The sequence below is a fragment of the Prenolepis imparis genome, unplaced genomic scaffold, assembly GCF_030444845.1.
Source record: "Prenolepis imparis isolate NDT839.2.m4 unplaced genomic scaffold, iyPreImpa1.0 SCAF_7, whole genome shotgun sequence".
NCBI lineage: Eukaryota > Metazoa > Arthropoda > Insecta > Hymenoptera > Formicidae > Prenolepis > Prenolepis imparis.
In genome coordinates this window covers 6,596,743-6,621,670 of record NW_028141165.1, presented here as the reverse complement: position 1 = coordinate 6,621,670, position 24,928 = coordinate 6,596,743, and the positions used below count along the sequence as shown (strand labels likewise).

The 24,928-nt window shown below is 33.4% G+C and overlaps 1 protein-coding gene across 5 annotated transcripts in view; it reads left to right on the top strand.

The window, feature by feature from the left end:
• The window catches only part of Oatp74d (Organic anion transporting polypeptide 74D), a 96,802-nt gene that overhangs the window by 7,220 nt on the left and 64,654 nt on the right, over positions 1 to 24,928 (top strand). For 2 of the 5 annotated variants that reach the window (XR_014425778.1, XM_083043070.1), the window contains exon 1: positions 22,450 to 24,641. The gene's annotated coding sequence lies outside the window, so the exon portion shown is untranslated. Of the gene's footprint in view, positions 1 to 17,012; positions 17,240 to 17,337; positions 17,379 to 22,449; positions 24,642 to 24,928 lie in introns of those variants that run through there. The other 3 variants (XM_083043073.1, XM_083043071.1, XM_083043074.1) reach the window with 3 other exon arrangements.

Genomic DNA, 24,928 nt, shown 5'->3' with positions numbered 1-24,928 from the left:
ATTAACGTATATTTATACTTTTCATTTTAAAATTATTCTGGTTCCATTACTTACGTTACGATGCTTTGTTTCGTTATAAATAATACATAATAATTTATCCACAAGACAAAGATAGTTTATATATATTATCTCAAATTTATTTTTTTCTCCTATCAATGCATTTATTGATTAATTTAGACGTTCATTTATTCGTAACAAAAATTTTATTTTCACATTTAACGTACAATATATTTGACTTTAAATTAAAAAAATATCTAAAAATATTTGAAAAAAATAAATAGTGGAATGTTATTCTTTTTTTCATCATCATCAATTAAATAATTAATAAAATCAATAATTAAATGTCTATTAAATTATATTTTTTTGTCATTAATTAATGAAAATTTGTGATTTTTTATTTTTAACGTTAATTTTGCAATGACTTTATTTTTCAAATATTGAACAATTAAAGAAAAAGAAATGAAAGATTACGACTTTTCTGTGATTTCGATAACTTTGCACGCACATGCATTCTCTCGCTCGTTACACGCATATGTATAATGCGAGGCTTGCTAGCGGAATCCTAATACTGTGTATCTGTGCCACTGTGCGAATTGAATTTCAATTATATGTATACTTAATTTACTTGTTATTCACTCGACTCTCTTTGGATTGCATTCGCGGCTTTTGGCGCCACTCCATCTTTGTCATCGGTCGTCGTAGGGTATTCAGGAAAGTAGTTATCAATTGAAAGAACATTAAGAAAAATAAGAAAAATATAAATATATACGTACACATAAAATTTGAAGTTAGTTTTTTAAATGAAAATATACGCAGATAATATGTTTGCAAAATTTATATTATATTCACCTATAATATTTACTTAATGTTATGTATTATGAAAAAATTATGAAGAAATAATCTATAACTTTACACGCGATTAATAATAATGATTTCGCGAGCTACTTCAAATGCATCAAAAGCACAGCATTTAATGAAGGCATCGATATAGCATATAATAGTACAGATAACACAATAGATAGTAAATAATATATAGTCGAATAACACGTGAAAATATTTTAATTGGATGTGAGAATTTTTTAATTATGCTCCAAGATTATACAGATACGTTATTAATGAACGGAATATCGTACGATTTGTTCGGTGTACAAATGTTGATCGAATAATAATAAACGTTTCGTGCGCATCATCGGGTCGGTGTATCCACTATCCACATCCTCATCACTATATCGCCAAGCACGTAGACGCGCGTTGCTATTTCTTATAAATAAATATAACTTATATACATAAGTAGATCTGTTACTCTTCACAAATTCATTCGTATGAATAACAGCGTTCACGACTTATCGACATAGATGTAAAGGAATTTGATATGGCACAACTGTGCTAATACTTTTATAATTCAGCTAATTGACCGAGGATTTGTTATTGTCAGTACTCGCAACATCTATATACATATACGCTGTCAGATATAAACCAGCGATGATAATGTATCTCTATTATCGCCCGAAAGACCAGTCTTGTGTGACGCATGTGACCTTGGTGAGTGCAATATGCTCACTTAGACGTGCCGATGCGCACATGATTGATAAAAAGAATCTTGAATTTAATCTTAATTATGAGCTTATATGAGGAGCTTCGAGCGCCGGTCGCTTTGTACTCTCGTACACATTATAAAGAATCGCATCAAACTATCTCGAGGAAAATACATAATACACATATATACGCTTAAGTAAAGTTTGCTATTATTAATCTATAATTTATACAATACTCAAACAGTCAATAAGAAATGAAAATTCCAATTCTCAATTAAAATCTGTGATTTTAATTTATCTGTAAAATTAGTGAGTATTAACTTAAATATATGTATCTAATTAATAATCATATAATTCGAAAGAAATAATTAATGCAAAATTAATCCATTTAATGTGTAGCAAACTCACAATGTCACAATGTAGTAAATTTTTTAAAATATTTTAATGTCTTTTTGCCGACGTGTGAATCATATTCGCAGTATTAGAGAATCATAAGTCAACTTATATTTTCCTCTCTTATTAACAATGAGAATTCCTGTGTCAGGCTCTTTTGTAACTTGGCATCAGGGTTTGCGTGAGTTAATAGGAAAAAGGATTAGCGGCGGAATCGAGAAAATCACATTAATCGCGCCTACGATTCCAGATTTCTATCTTGTAAACTACAGCTGAGGCGTCTCATGTTGCCTGGAGTTTGAAATTTTATTATCGCGAATCTCTCTCATTGCAGATAATCTAAAATTCGATATGTCTGTTTATAAATTATATATTTCTTATGGCCTAGGTGTATGCTATTCTGGAGGACTATTCCTCTTGAAAAGTTCTGTCAACGCGTTATTTTTCTGCATTCTTTGCTACTAAATTTAACGAGATAAACATTAAACGCAGCTAGAAAGTCACATCAAATTTTGATATAGTGGTAGATATTTTATTGTACAATTTTTATAATTTAGAATTAAATGAAAAAATTCTCTTTTTATTTAAAAGAGTTTTGAAATAAAAAAAATATATATATACATATATGATATATAATTTTAATTATACAGAAGATTAAATGGAAAACATTGTAATCTAATATAAAATTTTTATTTTTTTACAATAATATATATTCTATAGAATATATTATATATGATTTAAAAAAAATATACAATATGCGATGAAATAGAGCGTAATAAAAAAATTTATATCTTTGTCTGAATGAACTATTTCACTGAGCGCAAATGGGAAAAGTTTCTCAAGTGTTTTCTTTGACAGCAGTATAACATTCCGTAGTAACTTCCATGTCGAGCATGTTGCTTCCTTTTCCTCGTCACGTCGCGTCAAATTGAAACGGAAGCTGAACTTGGCGCAATATCCAATGAAGTTACGTTTCGATCGGAGAAATCTGTTTCGCGATGCTAAGAGGAAACTGTTATGCACAAATGACGTAATATGTGGGTAGTAAAATGAAATGTGGGTGTTGGTAGGGTATGAGAAAAAGAAAGAGAAACTATTTTTTAAGGCACTCTGCCAAAATAATCTATATATCTCTCTATATCTCTACTGAAAATGGAATCTAGCCAATTTTCAATGCAAAATTTTTGTCGAATGTGCAATTAACTTTCGTAAATTAAAATTTGATTGTTAAAAATTTAATTGTTTTAAAATTTATGCATATTTCATGCAATAAAATAATTAATCATGCAAATATTTATTTACGTGTTACTACATTTTGCTCGTAAATTCTTCTTTCTTGTAATTTTATATACATATATAATATTAGTTATACTATTTTATATATAATATTATATTATATCTATATAACTTACAATTAATTTAATGATATTAAATCTTAAATTAAATTTATGCTTGCATCTAATACATTCGGTGTAATCTTGTTTTATTTAATTAATTATATGATATATTTCTTTTAGCACTTAATTTATTATTTCATATATGAAATAATGCGAGCATAAAATGAATCTAAAAATGAGCTTTATATAGATTTAATATTCTAAATAAGGAGAATTATCCGTGTTAAGTCAGACAAACTTTTTTTTGGGAGGGAAAAATAAAATTATGATTAATTAAATATTCATTAATATCACGTAGGCAAAAAAGATAATTAAAGAAGAGTTTCTCATATACTTATGTTTAGTCGTGGTTCTTGTCGGTTATACGTCGACCGCGTGATAAGTATGCGGTCACATGAATGATGATTTAAATGGTGCATTAAGCAGATTGAATAGCACTGTTTTTACGCCGTGCAGCGGAAATCTGCTGCTTAATACCTTGTAATACTAGCATTGTATGTGTTGTGGATTGTTAACGATGGATTTTATGAGTCTCGCGAAAAGCAAAGGTAAAATCAAATATCTTCTAATGAGATATAGAATAATAGAATATTAAGTATATATGTTATCTCATATTTAAACATTAGAATAAGACACAATTGGAAATATTTTTTAAAAATTAGGGGATGTTATTTAGATAATAATTTAAACCTTATCAGAAATATTTTAAAAGTATCTGATGGAAAAATTATTGTTAACTAGTAAAATAGAAAAGAAAAGAATAATAGCATTGATTTAACATATTTTTTAAATCACAATTGGCTCATTTTTGCTGATAACGTAATAATAATAGGCAACACAAGATATGTAAGGATTAATGCACAATTCGTCAACTTTTCGCGATTAAATTAATATCTCTTTCACCGATGATTGGTGGTGCTATTTGTCAAGTAACTCGTTTGCGCTGCAATCAGGTTCTTGCTCAATACAATAAATCATCACGGTAATTAACGTGAATTCATTATTAATACGTAACTATTGAAACTCTGATTCCGTCGAAATATATATTCAGGCTCTGTTCGGCTTGATCGAGATAATGCATTAGATAGATTAAGAGTTTAATGTTTTTTTTTAATAAGTGGAAAGATTGATATATTGCTTCACGCGGATTTTATACATTACGAGCTTTTTTCTATCCACCGATGAAATTACGCGTAACTCTTATCTTTCTTGCACTCTTATCAAAGAAAGTATAATGGTGTTTTCATGTTAAATAATTCTTGATTAAAAAAAAAAAAAATAATATTGAAATGCCTGAAATAGTCATAATAAGGAAATTAATGTTAATAAAAATTTAATTAAATATTCTTTTTCAAGTAATAATTACGAATAAATTAAACAGTATGAATGTGACGTAATAACGATATTATGAAATTTTCGGCAAGAAAATATTTTTATTGCAAATTTGAATAAAACAATATTTCTTTAAATGCATTTCTTTCTCTGTTATACGGCGAACTTTTCCCTTTTAAACTCTTCCGGGATGCCCGTCGAGGCAAAGGCGCTCTGGACAGAATCGATTAGCTTGTGCTCAGCGCGTTATCACGCATTTTCACGGAATTCTTGGTGGCACTCTTACCATTACCATTGTCTCTCGATAGTTTTTCCTGGATGTATCTTGGCACCCAGTTGATGGTATACGATTTTTTAAATCTTTCGAATACATTGCGATTGTAGGCACATATGATAACAAGTTTTTCGAGCTTTTTCAGCGATCTTTATGATTCTGTAATATTATGAGATAGAAAATGGCAAAATTGTCGGGGGTGAAATATCATAAGAGAGCTAGAGTGAGGGGGATAAGGGAAGAAGAATGAGTAAATGAGTGTGTGTGTGAGTATATGAGAAAAAGAGAGAGAGAGAGAGATAAGGTGAAGAGAGATAAAATGAAATTTGCAAATTAAATATGATAGAGAGAATACATAACAAACGAGCAGTGTACATAATCGCTAGGGAAGTAATACGATTAGGTTTGTAGACGATGCCAGCGACAGCGATGGCGACGACGAGGAGAAAGAGGCGAAGGAACGTAGAGACGGGAGAGCTTTATAATAGCTCAACTCTGGAATGAGGAAGTCTCGTACGAGACGACATCGTAGGAATACTAAAGTCTGGGTTACTAGTTGATTGTTGGTTACTTCGCGTATTCCAGGCTCATAGCTCGAACACGAGGTAGAGCTTCCAGGGATTGTATTTCCGTCCTGAACGCCTTTACGCTTTCCTGTCGTCGTGAACTGTTTGCGTGAGTGAATGAAGAAGCATCTGCTTCTGAATGCATTGTTTAGAATTTTTGAGTATTAATAGGTAGATTAGGTAGATGATTTTCTAAACAATTAATAATGTGATAACTGACTCTATTCTGCATCGAGTATACAATGAAATTTATGATATAGCAGTACCGTTGAAATATATTAATTTTAATTTAATTATATTAATTATAATTTTATTTTTATACAATTACAAATTTGCAACAATACAAACTTCAAGTTATATGTACTCATTTTAATATCATTTATATTAATATTGATAAAATTTTTTTCGTTAATATATTATTAAATCTATATATTCTACTTCAAAAATACTGATAATTTTTGAAAATTGAATAATTACAGTTTAAATTATTTGCCTCTTACTTTTTAATGTACAAATATTTAGGTAACATGCATTTCGATTATTTATCACGGATTTTTCTCATTTATTGATGATAATAAAAAACGATAAGAATAATTTAACACTTGTGTACACTATCGCGATATTAATCAATTTCATAATATATCGCGCTGTATCGGTGATTTTTTTTATCATGCAACTCATTGGTAACTTTGCAAGGCTTTTTACATTTCATCATGACACGTCGATTCTTACATTTTGTGTACTTATTCAGATGTTTTCATCGTCGGCATTTTTATATAAAAAACAAAAAAAAATGAATCGCGAATAAATATACATATTTAATGCGGTTTTAATCTGACAGTTATAGTACCTTATATTAATGTACCGTGCAAACTAATGAAGACCACGCACTCAACTCATATAAAGTGTTCATTACATTATTATTTATTAATAATTGATTTTATCTTATAACGATCATATTTATTGCAAAATATCGTTAATTTCATGAAGATATGAATTAATTTGCAGCTCAAATGACATTTTTGTATAGCATAATTGACGTAAAAGAGGAAGACACGTGAGAAAAACTCGAATTCTTACGTAGGCGTTGTTTATCGAAACACTAAAAATTCTTCATATTGATGAGGACCGATTTTGTTGGGTAAAGATAAATCTCGACTGCTGACAAGTGCTTCTTTATCGCATACTAATTTCTCCGTCTTTTTCTTGTTGAACATATTTTGTACGGTAAAAAATTGGAATTGTGACAAAATACACCAACTAAACGTGAAAAAAACAATAACGGCATCATGTTCACGTCGATTGACATTTTGGCCGCTGCATTCGCTCCGGGCTTAAATCACTGCGGTCTTTTTTAACTCACGAACTTTAACATTCTTTATTTATACGCGCTAACGTATTCTTATATTTATTTTAGCATACTTTATATGCAATGTAAAGTACGCGTTTAAACATATAATTTAATTTTGAATTATTTTCACAAAAATTGGAAAATTATTTTTGTCACTAATCTAAGAAATTTATCTCGATATTTCAAATATTATAATTAAATATTCTTTCGAATATTATAATTAAATATTGTAATTAAAATATATTGAATATTATAATTTAATATTATAATAAAGACGAATGCATCTAAAAATAACGCAATTTATATACCTACTATCTAAAAATAAGTACCTAATTTTTCGCAAAAAATTACCGATTTACTTGCCGATACCTCTCGATCGATTGTTCACTCGTTGGGTGGCGACTTTGTCGAGGCCAAATTGTTAAACCGTTTATATCAATCAATAGACATAATTGACTTTCGACTTCTAGCTCTTTCCCACTGAGCTCGATATGTCTCCGGCTTTGACCTACAACAACAACGTCGTCAATGTTCGACCCATGGTCTGACCAAAGCAGGTGAATCAGTCTCTTAAGAGATTTGCCCTTGGCCCTGGGGCCGGGCCTCGTGATTCCGCTTCGTTGAATCGATTGCACGTCGCTCCAATCTGGTGCGGTTGATGCACTGGAGGCCCGAGCCAGACGCATTCCCATAACGGAGAGAAAGAGAGAGAGAAGGGAGTAAATAATTTATTTTGTTTTGGAAACATTTTTTAGAATATAGAATAAAAATAAAAGAATGAAGAAAATAATTACATAGGTAAATAATAAATTAAAAATTATGATAGAGTAGATATAGATACGCGATATAAGGTGCGCGAATTTTGATTTAACTAGACACACACACACACACACACACACACACACACACACACACACACACACACACACACACACACACACACACACACACACACACACACACACACACACACACACACACATATATATATATATATATATAGTATAAATTGCATTTAATTAAACACAAAAATAAAGAGAACTTAAAGTAAAAAGAAAAAGGAAATTAATTAAGTAATTCGCACTTCCTGTTTTCCGGTCCAGCAAATATTGGTGCAACATGCGTTAAAAAAAGACAATATTGACGATCTTTAATAGGGAATTTTACAAATAAAACAGAATCTTAATTTATATTAACAGCATATTATTTTTTATACGTTTTGCGGTACGACACACAGGAATAATAATTCTAGAATTAGAGACACGAATTTGTAGACGAAGAAGGAAAGGGAGAGTGTAAATAAAACGGAATGCATAGGTATGTGTAAAAGAATATACATTAACTGACAATGAGTCTGCAAGATAAGTCTAATTGAGAGCTAATCCCCCCGAAGGGAAATAGTTAGGGAGACATGCTCACTTACGTCAAATTTTAAATTAAAGATAAAATAGCCTTAAGCATTAAAGGCCGAAAAAAGATGAAGATATGCTGTCTGTAAGGTAAAATTTACTAAGAGGTTGGAACAATCGGCTCTTAAAGATATAAAAAGAATTTTCTATTGTTTCAACTTCTTGGTAAATTTTACCTGACAGATAGCTTTTGTTCGTCCTTTTTTAAAACTTATCTGAAAAAAGATGAAGATATGCTGTCTGTAAGGTAAAATTTACTAAGAGGTTGGAACAATCGGCTCTTAAAGATATGAAAAGAATTTTCTATTACGATCAAATTAACTTCAGAAAGCAGCTTATCAAAGATTACGATTTCGATGTGGGAAAATTTATAAAATACCAAGTGTGAGAAATATAATTCATTATATATAACAATGAGAGAAAATAATATATGAATTATTTATAGGAACATAAGTTATTTAATTATTTTTTTATTTTTATATTACACTACATATTTCTCTCTCTTTCTCTCTCTCTTGTAATGTTTATTTATTATTATATCTATTTATATTTATGTAATATATATAATATATATATTAGATTATATTATGAGGGATTTTTTGTCAGATACCCATAGAGCTTAGAATGAATCCGACATGAATATCGATTCCTCGGAAGTTCGGCACAGTACCTAAAAGAGGGAACATCAACGGGTGTGGTCGAGGAGTATGTACATCGATCGGCACTTTAGCCTCGACGATAGCACACCCTTCCGTGCAGTAGACAGTGCTAGGGAAAATTTGAAATAAATTTAATATAAATATATTCAACATATAAAATATAACGCTCTATACAAAAAATATGATTTACAATAAATATCTTTTATCTATACAACCAACAAGCAGTCTTTTAACATTGGCAGTTATTTTCAAAATAAAATATTTATTTTATATTTTTTAATTGATATAAATGGATAAGATGATCGTGGTTTTAGATTTTTTGTCAGATTGAAATATTTAATTTGCGGACATATTTGCAGACTCTTTCTGCATATGAATAATGAATAATGAATAATAAATAATAAATAATACAATATTCCTTTATGAGAACACATAAAATTTGTTTTAAGCTCTTCTATTATCATTTGCATTGACGATACCCCACGAAACTATTTTATTAGTTTAAAGCGCTAGTTGGAAAATCAATTTCCCTTTCTAAGGTCAAATCTCGAGCATCTGCTCTCAATAAGCTATTCACGCGAGATATTTTTTGCATGACATGATATCGGATAATTGGTTTCACTCAGCGTCAAACTGAATCACTGCAACGCTGATAGAGAAGACTCTTTGCGTTTGCTGGCTAGTCACGGTAGCTAGCTAGATATCCGAAATTAATACTAGAAATTCACAGAGTGGACAGTATAGATCGGGTTGTGTGCCAATAGCTTGTTCACCGAGCTGTTTTCTTTTTATCTTAATCGTTCTCGAATTTAATCCACGAATGGGGCAGGCAGGGAACATACAAAGAGGTGGATTCCGTCTAGACGGGCCGGTGACGTCACGAGACAAGGTCGGCCGTTGTCTGCGTCTGCTCGTGGTAGCACACACATGCGCCCTCGTGGCTTCGTCTTTCTTTCCTTCTCTGTCTCTTCTTTTGCCTCTATCTTTCTTTTTCTCTATAGTCTGGAACTTCCTTCATTCCCTCATTTTCCGTTAGTTTCTTCTTGGCTCACAAAAATCTCATGTCCTTCATGAGAGGAGATGGAAACTGCCAAACCACCCTCGATAAATCGGAGTATTTTGCCTTTTCTTCCTCTATCCCGCATAAGTTTCACCGGCTGCGACAAGGCGAGAGCAATCGAGAACTATAATATAATGGATCCATAGCGGATGCTAGGGATGTGAGAAGGTCTAAGGAAAGGAGATTACGTAAAGTCGCGCGAGCTAGTAAAATAAAATACCATCACGTCGATCTTTTTCTTCTATAGATGCTTCCTAGCGAAATCTGCAACTAGTTGGGCAATTTTGGCATTGATAGTACTCGTCGATTTCGATATTCGTTACGTTTAAATTTATTGTGCGTAAATATGTATATATGAGTCAAGTGTGCAAATAGTTTTTGAAAAGAGATTAAAGAAAATATTTTACTTTAATTATATATTAGAGGTGTGCATGTATAAGGTGAACTATTTTAAATATATCACCTCAATGATGTCAATTTTAATTCATTCGCTTGTCGCGATTTCGATGCTTCGTGACCTGTATACACACATTTACACAAATACGTACATTTCTAAATATAGACACGATTGAATACGCGATACATATCGTTGATCTCTGCGAAATTTCAGTTTTTAGGGCATTGCATTTCTTTATTTTGCCGACAGATCGGTAACCTTTAACACTGGCAATCAAGACGGCCGATCATCGATCACATTGTGATCACTATCGCGATGCTTTTGACTGTCCGCGAGACGAATAATATCCGAATTCATGCCGTCCTGGCGTAGTCGATCGCATACTCATCAATAATTCAACGAGTCCACGAGCGAGAAACTCGAAAACAAGGCGAAAAGAGAGCCGACGCTCTTATTCGACAACAGAAACGGTCGCGTCATACCTTCACATACGTCGCAGACGCATTACCTATGTAAGAGATATCGGCATAATTCGGCATAATATTAAATTCCGATTTTTCGAGAGATAGCAGTAACACTCGTCTCAATGAATACGCGAGCACAAACTAACAAGGGACATAAAAATTCAAACGTTCGTAAAAATAGTATTAGAAAATCTAAAAATGAAATTTAACAATTGCTAATGAAGATCGATAAAAAATGGATGAAAAATAATAAAATCCGCGAAAAAATTAATTTGTACAAGCATTTTTGGAGCAACAATTAATTTTTCTAGTAAGAAAGAAAGTCTATATTTTTTTTAACTATTTTAAAATCTTTTTCTTTTTAAATAAATTGTGTTTATATAAGATTAAAAACTTTTCATAGTTTACATAATTACACACAACTTATATATATATTAAAAAAAAAAAAACGGATTTGAATATCTGGAAATAAGATCTTTAGTTGTGTGTATGTGTGTGTGAAAACTGATTCCTATATACAAAAAATTATTTAACATGCGTAGAATCGATGAATATAAAAACTTTTGCATAGTAGCAACAAAAATAATTGATCGACAAATAAAAGGATTTAAAAATACATAATGTAAGATGTATTTGTACATTATCATTGAAAGATTTTGATACAAATCAATTGTGAAACGCGAATTTAATACAATCGCAAGTGAATTAGAAATAAAAAATAAATTATTACATATACAATATAATAAGACTCGTGCTTGTATCCAAGGTCAAAATGGTTGCTACCGTGTATAACTGTGATGGTTGTGTGTAGATAGGCAGACAGCTGACATTATAGCTGCGGAACGAGACGAGTGGAAGGTAGAGATTCCAATTTGAGTTTTGACAATGCGGAGTGCAGATCAGCACTAATTTACTAATTGAAGCATAATTGCCTTCTTGGAAGGGACAGACGAAATATATATCGAGTCAGGGTCAACGGTACTGCATTAGAGAGATGTAAAGATTGTAACAATTACGGACAATTTGGGGAGATCTCTGAAGTGCATCATCAAATTACCTCGCGAAAGATTTCATCGTAATAATGAGCGATAGCGTGTGGTCACATTATGCAAAACACACGAAGAACAAATATGTGAGCTGTACATTTTGATATTTTTCAATTTATTCTTATTAAAATAGTTCATTTCTGTGTGCATTATAAAGATAGAAAAATAATTTTACTTGATAGGAATAAATAAATTTTTCTACAGTTATAAATCTATGAGAGACATAATTTATAAATTTAATTCAAGATGTTAATTAAATATTATAAATTTTTAAACATTATATACACATCAATACTTTTTTTTAACACTGATAACACACGATATAATATTTTATATATAAAATTATTCTCTTAAATTACAAATTATTATTTGTTCTCTATAAAAATTCAACTTATTTTAGGCTTTCAAATAAAAAAAATCTATATGATAAATACTTTTATATTTCTCTGGTTGTAATTAAACATTGTCTTGATTCCTCGTTTCTACACCGACAATATATGATGATACAATAAAATTAAAGCAAGAAAAATGAACACAGATTATTATTGTTAGTTCATGCAAGTATACGATCTCTTATGAAAAAATCGGTCGGCGACGTTTGTCGGCAACGGTTGTTTAGACAGGCAATCAATATCGTTGTTCTCCCTGATGAATAAGTTAATCAGGTTAATCCATATGTGCTTCATTAAACTCTAAAATGACTTAATTACTTCCGCGTGTGTACGGTGGTCAATGTTCTTCCTCGGTGGCCGCACGACGCGTGGAATGTGCGTGCGCGCTCATTGTAACATTACGACATTATCCGCGGTCATCGTCGGTTTCGTAATTTCTGTCTGGCCGCGTGCAAGCGTGAGAGACTACAGTCTCGCGTTAGATTGAATCTAATTTTCCAATAAAGGCTAACACGCTCGTTCACGTTTTTTTTTCCTCGCAAACCGTCGACACTTAGAGTTCTCTCTCTCTTTCTCTCTCTCTTGGTTTATTCGCCAAATTCTTAATCTTCCTATTGTGCGCGTAAGGTTGGACCATTTCGCTTCTCGAGTTAACGGAGAATGTACTTATGAAATAGATAAGAACACATATCGTATAAGAGATAAAATATTTTTATTTTAAAATTTATGTTTATACTCCTAGTTTAATTCTTTTTCTTTAAATTAAATTAAATTCAATTAAACTTTTTTTTTCATTAATTTTGCGAGATGTGCTAAAACAAAAGAGATCTATAAAGATCTAGATTTATTATATTACGTGTAGTTATTTTTCCTTCGCTTAAATTTATATACCTAATTTTCATAATTACTTTGTCCGATTTTAAAAATTCGATTTTGCCAATATGTCGATGCAATGTGGCTTTCTATGCACGGATTGATATCGAAGCGATGGCGGCGGCTCGACGTTCCAATAGAGGCGTGAAACGCATTTGCATCGATATCTGGGCTACAGCGTCTCATTTCTCAATGAAGTCCAGTCGATTCGCCTAATGACGATTCGTCGTCACAGACTGTTTGGTTCAACGCACTTGCACTCCGATTCTCGGTCGCGCAAATAATCGCGAACGACGGTGACGGTGTTTTTGTTGCGGTCCAGACTTTCCGATATCTTTATTAATGAAGAACTATTTCGTAACAAATTAATAAAAAGTTAGTAAAAAGGTATTTGGGACGCGTAGTTATTGTGACGAGAGACAAAATTGCGAGCCGATTAAAATTGTATCTTCAATCACAATGTCGTTTATCGCACAACATTTTCGATACAGTATGCAATTATGCAATAATTAAATTATCATTTTTCAGAAAATATTATTTAGCAATGTATTGATTTCTTGAATTTATATAAAAATGTAAATATTAGATAATTACTATATGTAAATATTAATTTTTTTTTTACGTAAGGAATTTCTCTTCCTTGTTCTACAACATGTCAGAGTTCGTAGACATGAACTATTTTATAATTATCATTATTGATAATTGATTGAAATCTTGAATTTAGAATTTTATTTTTAAAGTCAGATATGTCTCTCTTTCTCTCTTAGTATTTTATTTGCCTCTTGAAATTTTTGGAATATTGTTTGATAAAGTGGTTGGCGATAAGGGATTACACAAAATAGATTACGTAATCTTGCGTCCGAAAGTCTTTTTTGCGATTCTACATTCGAGTGTTGCATAAATCGTATTTATAAAGAAGAATTACGTGCCGGGAACGACAAATGTTTGAATTCGTTTGAATTCCTTTCTTCTATTCGATGACGTAAGCGCGCCGAATTGAATGCGCATTGCGCGCGTTCTGCTGCTGTGGCTATCGTAGATAAGAATCTGAGCCATATTATCGCAGCCGTTCATTTAGAGTTGCAGCGCGTCGAATAATAATAATCGAGCAAAGTAGAAGACGTTGTTTATCAGGCTGTTTAAAAGCTTGTCTCTTACATACCATGTATATGTATATATACATGTTTGTGAAGCATTTTATATGTTTATAAATAGAATTATTAATTGGACAGAATATAATTGAAAAAAAAAGATAATTAAATCAGATATACTGTGTGAGATAATATAGGTAGAAGCAATTTTATAGATTATAATATTTTATAGATTATAATATCTTATAGATTGTAATTTATTTATAGATTATAATATTTTGTAAAAGTTTTATAAGATTCTATAAAGTATTGTTTTATAGATATTAACATAATAAAGTAATTTATACGGACACACAATCGACTCTCTATCCGTTATATATTATTTAACTTTTACAATTGTAAAGTCAATACGCTATACAAAATACACTTATTGAGTAATAATTAAATATCGTAAAAAATAAATATTTTGTAATATCAAAATGATATTAAAAAATATTATAAAAATAAATAAGATATTATAATATTATTATTAATAATAAGATTTATTAATAATAAAAATAAGATATTGTGATAAGATATTATAAAAATAAATATTTTATAATATCATCTTAAGTACTTTGCGATCGTAAAAGTTTGTATACCGGACAGAGTCGGTTGTGTGTTCACAAATTACTTTATTATGTTAACATCTATAATACAACACTCTATTGTTGCGAAGCTGTTTGATCAACGCTGACGAACGAACGTCAATATATGATACTATTTAACTAGATCTACCATGTCGTTGCAGCGATAAACAAATTAATTATTCGTAATGCCACACTTAACTATAGTAGATGCGCATACCAGTTTAAAGCATCTGTATATGTAAGCTGTACTTGACATATTGATATGGTACACATTAAGGGGATAGTATATATTATACTTTATTTTAAATTTAAACTATCTTGATACTTAAATATCATCACATATGAATCAATGAATTTACTCTTAAAATACTACACGACGATTTTTTAAACACACACACACACAGTAGGTTTCTATAAATATTTAATTGTGTGAAATTAATTTTTCGCGTGATTGTTGCGTACATTTTGTTTGTGGAACGATGCACGACAGACAAAGAAAGAGAGGGAAAAAGAAAGAAATTGTCCCGTCAGTGAATGCAATGAAAGCAAATGGAAGACGGGATGAGGAAAGCGCGTGGCAGTTAGCCCCGTATGTGGGCCAGACAACAACAATTGTTCAGCATTTCCTGGTATATATTATACCCCCATCTAATTGATAGAGAGAAGCCGCCGCTAATTCAGACGTTGTCATCGTGCTATCTTTAGCAAGGACTCCGCGTACTCGTACTTATTCGGGTGTGTACTTTCGTGTAAGAGTATCCTCAGAAGCTCTCGCTCTGCGTTACATTTTGCAATTGAAATCATTCATCTCATTAGAACAAAGCAATAATATTTATAACAATATGCAAATATCTTTACTTTTATTAATTTGACATTCAAATTAAAAAAAAAAAAGAAATCGATTTTATAGGAAAAATAAAACAAATATCTCAGCTTTGAGACAGTTAATCTTTTTTTTGGTTATGCATTATTTAGATATTATTTTTCTGAAATTAAAACATTCAGATTAAATTAAAAAAAGGAATTGATTTTACTGAAAAAATAAAACAAACATCTCAGCTTTGAGACGGTTAATCTTTTCGATTATGCATTATTAATTTAGATTAAATAAAAAAATTACTGGAAAAGTAAAATACCTTAATAAAATCGGTAATTTCAACGTGGAAATATTAATTATGAACAATATATTAGTTATAGAACTTTAAAGCGGATATTAATATAAAATCATCGATTCTCGTTAAATTTCATTGAGTGAAAAATTCTTTTTGGTGTCAAGGATTTCTCAATGTTAAATCTCGATTATTGATAAGTGACATCGATCAGTCGCGCGTCGACAAGTAGTAGTATGTCTATTGCTCGGACGTAACGTCATCCACGCGACGATCAATCTCTGTTATTGAGACACTGCCGCAAGGATCACGTCGACGATATAAAAAGAACCTCGTTAAACTTTCATTTATGAGAGAACTTAGTCATCCTTATTACCATTTCACGATCTTGGAAAAAGATCGCGACGTCCCGACGAAAGTCAATCTACATTCGTCGGAAAAGTTCTTTCAATTCTAATAAAATGCTCTCGCTTAATCTTTGCACTTTATATTACATTAGAACAATACAAACGCGCGCTACGTGCGCGCCGTTTTTCGGTTTTATGTTAAAAAAATGATATTTTTTCGAAAATAATATAAAGTTTGTTTAAACTCAATCAATATTTTTTCATAGAAATTAGCTGATTAAAGCATTAATTTGATAATTACATTTTAAAATAATATGTTAAAATAATGTTATAATAATATGTTAAAAAATTAAAATAGTTATATGTTGTAAATAATATGTTATAATATCTTATTCTCGATTATAATATTTTTTGACAGAAATCAGCTGATAACTGTCAAAAATATTAATCGAGTTTAAAGTATTATAACATATTATTTAAAACATATTATTATTTTATATAATTTTTATAACATATTTTAAAAATTAATTAGCAAATTAACGCTTTAATCAGCTGATTTCTGTCAAAAAATATTAATGAAGCGAAAATTTGCTAATTAAATATTTTAGCTTACATATTTATATTTATATTGTGTTATAATGCAAAATAATAAGATTTCTAATATGTATATGTATTTTGTTTGTTACAGGTAGCATGCGATACACAGTGCGATTCACGCGTCGTGGCGGGAGTGCCGTGTTAAGTTTCGCGTGTCGGGAGTGCCGTATGAAGTTTCACGTGTCGGGAGTGCCGCGTAAAGTATCGAACAATCGTAATTATTCATGTTTTCGCGAGTGTCGTGAGTGCTACGAAGGACCAAGAGAGAAGGAGGAGGAGGCCCGGGGAGGCATCGGGCGATAGCGGAGCAACTGTGAGGTATGCAAAATAAAAACATTTTTTTTAAAACTGTATTTATGAGATATTCGACACACATATATGTAGATATATACATAATTTGAATATTTTGTTTTCAGATCAATGTGCTGTGTACTACAACTCCGTTTGCACCGTATCGGTGAGTGAGAAATTGTATATTATATATCATTTCAATTGTCAATTATTTCTTTTCTCGACATACGTCAAAATTCGCAAACGAAACTCTCGACAAAGAATCGCCATCGAATTTTCGACGTGGTGATCTTTTTTAGAAAAGGATATGAACGTAAACGCGTATTAATTTTTTTATAATCGCGGCAAAGGATTATCATAACGTTTGATATTGTCAATTATTCCTTTTCTCGACATACGTCAAAATTCGCAAACGAAACTCTCGGTAAAGAATCGCCATCGAATTTTCGACGTGGTGATCCAGGCACCAGCGACCACACCCGAAAAACTTGGTCCGTTCTAATCCGTCATGGGTGCCGTTGTTCGGTAAATAGAAAATCCCGTCTGCGATGTTCGCATAACGGTATATAACGGGCGGTCTCGTGGCGAGCCGACTTGTCGCAATCGCGTCGCGACGCCTCGCCCGGTACTCGCGGATACACGCGGAGTACCTCCGCGTATTCAATCGACGGTCGTACGTGACGATGATACGTAGGCTGTGTGTTACGTCGGCGTATTGATGTAGCCGGGGCATTACATGCATCGTGTGTTCCTGTATGTACCTATCTCGACGTGCGGCGATGCGAGCTGAATGCCAATTGTCGCGCGAAACGGTTCGATACGCGCGGATTATGTGCGCGAATTTCTTCCCGCTACGTCGAGCATAGATCGTTGACGGGGGGGGGGGGGGGGTCGAAGACGGATACCCAGATGGCTGTCTTCGTTTCCTGACGGTGCCTCGAAGAATTTGCGAGCTGGTCTCTGCGAAAGTTTGTCTCGATGAGACAATATATTTGGTGAAAATAAAAAAACCTAAACTCTTAAAATTGTGTCGGAGCGAAGAAATCTGAAGAAAGTAAGATACGATCGAATACGATGGAAAAAAAATGCCATAACTTTTGCAAAATATTTCTGAATAACATTTGAATTATAAAGGCTCAACTTTATATTAATAATAAAATCAAATATAAATAATTCACATATAATTTTTGAGTAAAGAATTTTTGCTCTCTCTCTTGCTCTTTCTTTGACGTAAGGAACATATTTTTTTATTTCAAAAATTCTTTAGTCGAAAATTATATTTGAATTATATTTATATTTGATTATTTTTTAGAATCGCGCTTATAAGAAAATTTTTATGGTAAAGTTCGCAGAACTTTTTGATTTCATTGAGAACAATATAAAGTTGAGCCTTTATAATACGATGCATCCTTAAATTTGGGCGTGTCCATTCTTTCGAAGTTGCTGCGAAGAGTTTAGACCTGACTTCCATCCCTCTTAAATGTCCAATCGTCGGTGACTTTTTTTTAAATCTTCTAGTTTTTTAGGGGCCGCCGGATATAAAAGGCCGACTGAAGATGTAGAACCATTTACCTTTGTTCGTGAAGTTAATTACTGCTCGCTCTTCGTATAGCTTTTATAATTACTTGTAAAACTTGTTAACATAAATTGCATTTGTAAAATGTATCATTGAAGAGTACGTCATTTCTGTTTGAAAATATTAAAAAATTTTAAATATTTATATTATATTTTACATACATTCTACTTAATATATAAACTGAGTACTTATAAGTACTTATTACAATTAAATAGGAACAAGAGTAACACATATAGATGTCTATTTTTAATATTTAAAAAAATATTTTTGCTGGGGGGAATATATGTATGTATGACAAAGATCTCTCTCTTCTCTCTCAATATAAGTAAAGTTTTAATTATTATATATTAAAACTAGAAAAACAATTATGTTTGTTTGAAAGTGTATGTTAAATTTTAAATAATTTATAGGTTTTTATATATTTATATTATATTGGAGTCTCTAATCAAATTTTTCGACTGTAAAACGGAATTTTAATAGCGAGACACCTTTTGCAGTGAACCAAGAGAAATACCGCAAAGGGTATTTATTCACAATATCAGATGATTATTACGCGACCGATTAAGAATGAAAATAAAATTGAATTTTACATTGTTTTATCGAATTATTTATTTGGGGAAGAAGAGATATGCGTAGTCTCTACACTTACAATTAGTATATCTATGAACACTCAATTTCTCAAATAATCCAATCAGCCATGTTTAGTGAAAAGTACAAGTAAGTATCATTTTATCCCTTAAAAATAAAAAAGTTGGACTATTTGTGATGACAATGATTAAATTATTTTTAAAAAAGAGATTTTTAAAAATTTTTAAATAAATACATTATAGAAGAAATTATAATTATTTTTCTTGTAAAAATAAAAGTGTTGCTAACAAAATATTAACTTAAAGTATTCAATCTCGAGAGCTTTGTATAAAATAATAAAAAGGAAGGGTACTATTTAATCTATTCAAACAATAATGAGATAAACATAAGTGAGGCTTTTGGATAACTTAAAATCACAAAAAAACTTCGATAATTAATTTGACAATAAATAATAATAATAATAATTAATGCTTTTAACACAAATTTACTCTTTGTATATTCAAAAATAATTATAAGCAATCTTAAGTTTTTAGAATCTCTTAGCATATTGTTAACCAGAATAACATTTTCAACATCTGATTTCATCGGTACGCAAATTTTTGTCAACTGGCAAACGTATAGCGAACCACGCACCAAAGTCCAAACAGGATACGAAGGATTGAATCTTGTTAGTCCCTAATCGCCAAATCGGAGCTGATGCTTTCGGCGTCCCATGATATTCATATTATTATACCTCGGTTCGTCGATTCAAGTTTTAACGGTCGATGTTTAGATTTTTTAAAACAATGTTTGATAGAAATCTAACGCTTACCATAGCAAAGACAAAGATTTGCGAGGCATAGACAGAGATTTGAATACTAAATTTTTGAACTTTAAATCTAACGAAAATATTACAGTAAAAGTATGAAGTTTTAGAAATAATATTTCTCTTATTGTTAAAAAAATTAATGATTTGGGGAATGAAAGATCAGATGGATTTTAATCTGATTTATATTAAAAATATATAATATTTAAAAATATAATATATATTTACTTTTTATTAATTAAATACGCTATATAGCACAGAATAGGTATATATAACCAATATTTTTAAATATTACATTATTAAATTAAACGCGATTAAAGAGTTGGCGGAGGAGGATATCATCGATTTTTCTACTTGTGAGAGAGAAAGAAAGAAAGTTATAGAGGAAGGCACAGGAGGGAAAGTAGAGTTATTGTGTTTAGTTTAAAAATCGATTTCCATCAAATTAGAGGCTTGTATTTAAAGGATTATATTTTGACAACAACTTGATTGTACATTCCTTTCTAGTCATTAGTCTTTTTTCTTCTTTTTCTCCTTAATTTTATTTTTACGGAGTTGGAAGAAGAGCAAAAATGTCTAAGGAGAGTGAAAATGATCATCATGGAATAAGGAGAGGGCAGTAAGACGGGTGACTGTGGCACGACAGTCTGGCCAGTCGATTATGGTGCCGAAACGAGCGCTGGAGCGTCTTCCAACCAGTTTTGGACAGTGTCTTCGCTTGTAGCTATAAAGACAAGGATGGAGAGTTTTGACAGAATCATGAGGGAAGTATGTTGTCTATGCGAAACTGAGGAAGCGAAGTTGAAAAAAACAGCCACGATTGAAAAGAAGATTGTCAGAGGAAAGATATTCGAATCAGAAGGATAAAAAGTACTAAGAAAGAAACATGATTAGATATGAAAGCAAAAGCATTCCTGAAAGCGAAGATAATGTACATAAATGTAAGTCGAAATGGAAATGCCGAAAAAAATATTTTAAAAATAAAAGCACAAGGAAAAAATATCGAATAAAGAGAAGGAGAGATAAGAAAAAACAAGAAGAAATAGAGAAAAAGAATATAGAAGAGAATACAAATATATCTTGAAGAAATCTTATTAAAAGTAAAAAAGGAAGATAAGCAAAAAAAAATGATAAAGAAAAATGTATATTGAAAGATAAAAATACACAGGAATAAGAAATAAATTATAAAGCCGAAGGAGATATGTTAATGGAAGAGAGATATAACTAACAATAAGATGTGACAGGAATATGCGGAAAAATGATAAAGAAAGATGAAAACGTGCATAGAGATACGAAAAAATCAAAGTATACAAATATGTGACATGTCCTATTTTTTTCGCAAATCGTACAAGGTGAAGATGCAGAAGTGGATTTAAGAAGAAAATGTAACTGACCGAGGTAGAAAATCTGTGGTGACCAAGATAAAGATGGAAGCGAGAAATGAAGGAGACACCAAAAAGGAATCACCTTGACGTAGCTGAGGAGGAAAAAGAACAGCTTCGTGCCGAAGAAGATGAACAGCACCAAGAGGAAGTATAAGAAGAAAACGAGGATGAAACGTTGGTGAAGGCGGTCGCCGAGTTTGAGTTTCGGTTTCGTTCGTTTCGCGCTTGCTCCATGTTGAACGGAGCCGAAGAGTGAACCTGTTCAGTGACGAGAGATGAGACGGTAGATGGAAAGAGACGGAATGAAAATAGGAATGACAAAGATACGACGATACGACCCAGTCGCGAGTGCGTCAGCGGTGGGAACGACAGAGAGAGATAGGTTTCTTCATGAGAGTAGAGAGCAAAGCAAAACGGAGAGGGAAAGAGAGAGAGAAAGTGAGAGAGAGGGAGAATGGAAGGAAAGGGGAGAGGGAGGGATGCAGAAGAGAAGGAGAAAGGGAAGGAGTGATAGAGGGTAGGAACAAGGGTAGGATGGAGGGAGGGAGAGAGAATGATTTTTCGCATGAGAGAGAGAGAGAGAGAGAGAGAGAGAGAGAGAGAGAGAGAGAGAGAGAGAGAGAGAGAGAGAGAGAGAGAGAGAGAGAGAGAGAGAGAGAGAGAGAGAGAGAGAGAGAGAGAGAGAGAGAGAGAGAGAGAGAGAGAGAGAGAGAGAGAGAGAGAGAGAGAGAGAGAGAGAGAGAGAGAGAGAGAGAGAGAGAGAGAGAGAGAGAGAGAGAGAGAGAGAGAGAGAGAGAGAGAGAGAGAGAGAGAGAGAGAGAGAGAGAGAGAGAGAGAGAGAGAGAGAGAGAGAGAGAGAGAGAGAGAGAGAGAGAGAGAGAGAGAGAGAGAGAGAGAGAGAGAGAGAGAGAGAGAGAGAGAGAGGGAGAGAGATCAACGCGGGAATGTGATAGAACAGGCGTGAGGGAGACAGAGTAAGATAGAGACGGCGAGAGAGTGCAACAGAAAGAGAAAAAGAGAGAGAGAAGGATAGACTTGAGGCGCTCTGGTTCCAATAACGACTCTTGCCCTGTCAGTCGCGCGCGAACCGCGGAGCCGCGAGCATCTCTTCGCCTCTCTTGCTTTACCAAGGGAGACTTCAGTGTTTGTCACACTCGCTCCGTCAATCGCGTGTCTGGGATAAGCCGGCACGTGCGACGGAAGAAGAGGAAAAAAGTGAGGGTGATTCGGTACGGCAAGGGAGTTTAATCAGTCCGAAAGGGTGGTCTTTGATGATCGAGCGTTTCGCTTGGGAAAATCTTCGCGTGAAGTATAACGAGAAGTATAGAATTCGCGAAATTCTCGCGCGAACGAGAGCTGAAAAAATAGCAAGTGAAAATAGCAGCGGTCTGCAAAGTCGGTCTAGGAAAATAACATTCGTATCGAAAAATTGTTAGGGTAAAGGGCGCAATCGGTCGCAATCGTTCAGCTGGTCATCACGAGGATTGACGAATTGGCACGTGGGAGAAGCTTGCTCTGGAAGCTGTCAGTCAATGCGAGGGGAGCAGGTCGCAGTGGGATGATTATTCGCTGTGAGATTGCTCGAGAGAATTGTTCGTGTTAAGAACAGAGAGAGGTAACATATATATCGCGCAAACACGGCACGATTCCGTGCGAAAACTTTCGATGTTTATTGATCGGCTTCAGGAAAAATGATGAGTTGTCATCTCTCCTTTACTCGATGTGGAAGATAGCACGTGAAATTCTCTAGAAATCAATCTTTCGTATTAGAGTATCAGAGAGCAGCAAGATTTATCAAATAGCATTTATATCTTGTCAACATCTCAATATTTATGCAGATCGTTAGTCGTGCAATTCGTTTATAAATAACATTTAATAATTCTCCAAAAGCATTAATTTTTTATTATCATTAAGTTTCGATTAGTTACTCATTAAATTCACCAAGATCATTCTTCCAATTGTGTCAGACTCAACCTCCTGATCGTCAGTCTGACATTCGGTTCTCGCTGACAGCTTGAAACTCAAGGTACGTGAAGCACCTTGATAACAAACATCTCGTGAAAATCGCCTGGTCTACGTTACTCGACATCGATTTTCCAATTGGAAAGAACGATTTCGAAGAGTCGGAGAGCCACGATAATCCCACCATGATCCGTCAAGTGCTGTGCACTCCGAGATAAGACGGTCCGCGCGAAACGGAGAGGCTGGCATCGACGCGGTGGCGACGACGAAGACGAAGACGAAGACGACGACGGTGGCGGCTGCGAGGGGTGTCGGGTGTGGGAGGACAAGGGTGGCGAGGGGACAAAGGATCAATGGATCTGTAATGCGTGCAAAGTGCGATCGACGTGCACGACGACACGGATACCCAGATATCGCAGATCGGGTCGCAGACGGCGGGGGAGTCGAAATAAGAGAGGTCGACGGAGATCGAGCCCGAAGTGGGATAGAGAACGAATGAGTATTTTTCGAGATTATTTCTTTGAGGGAAACGTCAGAGCAAACTTTCTCTCTCTTTCTCGGCTATATTGAAGACGACGACGACGACGACGACATTAATCTTGCAGAGCGCGAAGCAGTGCATCTTGAGATACGCACGATTGATGACCGAATGAGAGAAGAGCGCGGAAGGGACGATAGAGCGCGACAGAATTGGTTTCTCTATTCTGTATTCGGAATATAAAAGTGAGGTAGACCGAAGAGACGACGACGACGACGACGACGAGAGGGAAGAAACGAATAGGACGAACAGCACGCAATGTGTATGTGTGTGTATCTATGTGCGTGTGTGTCGTCACTGCGTCGAGAAAGCAGCAAAACGTCGACGGAGGACGCGGAGCTATTGCTATTTTAGAGTCCGCCAAATATCTTGCCACTGGTGGTACTGCGTTGACTGTATATGTGTTCTCTCGGTCCTCTTCCTCCCATCCTGCCATCTCTTTCGTGCTTCCCACGAGTGTTCTCCTCTCTTTCTCTCTCTTCTCTCTTCCCCGGCTGATTTTCCCTCATGGACGAGCGACTGATTCTGCGCCGATGACGCATAACACCAGCCAAAAGCATTGCGATCTGTGACAGGTAAGAGTCACATTTCTTTTTTTCTTCTTTTTTTCTTTCTCATTCTTTCGCGACCTTGATCGCGTGGTGACCGTAAGAGCAGTGACTCGTGAGGTTCTACAAAGGGGTTGCGGATTGGGTTCGGGGATGTGTCGGTCTTTCGAGGGGTTGATCGAGACTTGACCGTGAGAAACTAACGCATTCCGCGGTTGACTTATACCCGAGGCGAAATACTCATTGTTTTTTACTCTACTATGTAACACGGGGAATATAATGTAATTTGATTACATCGATATTTATAATTAGTA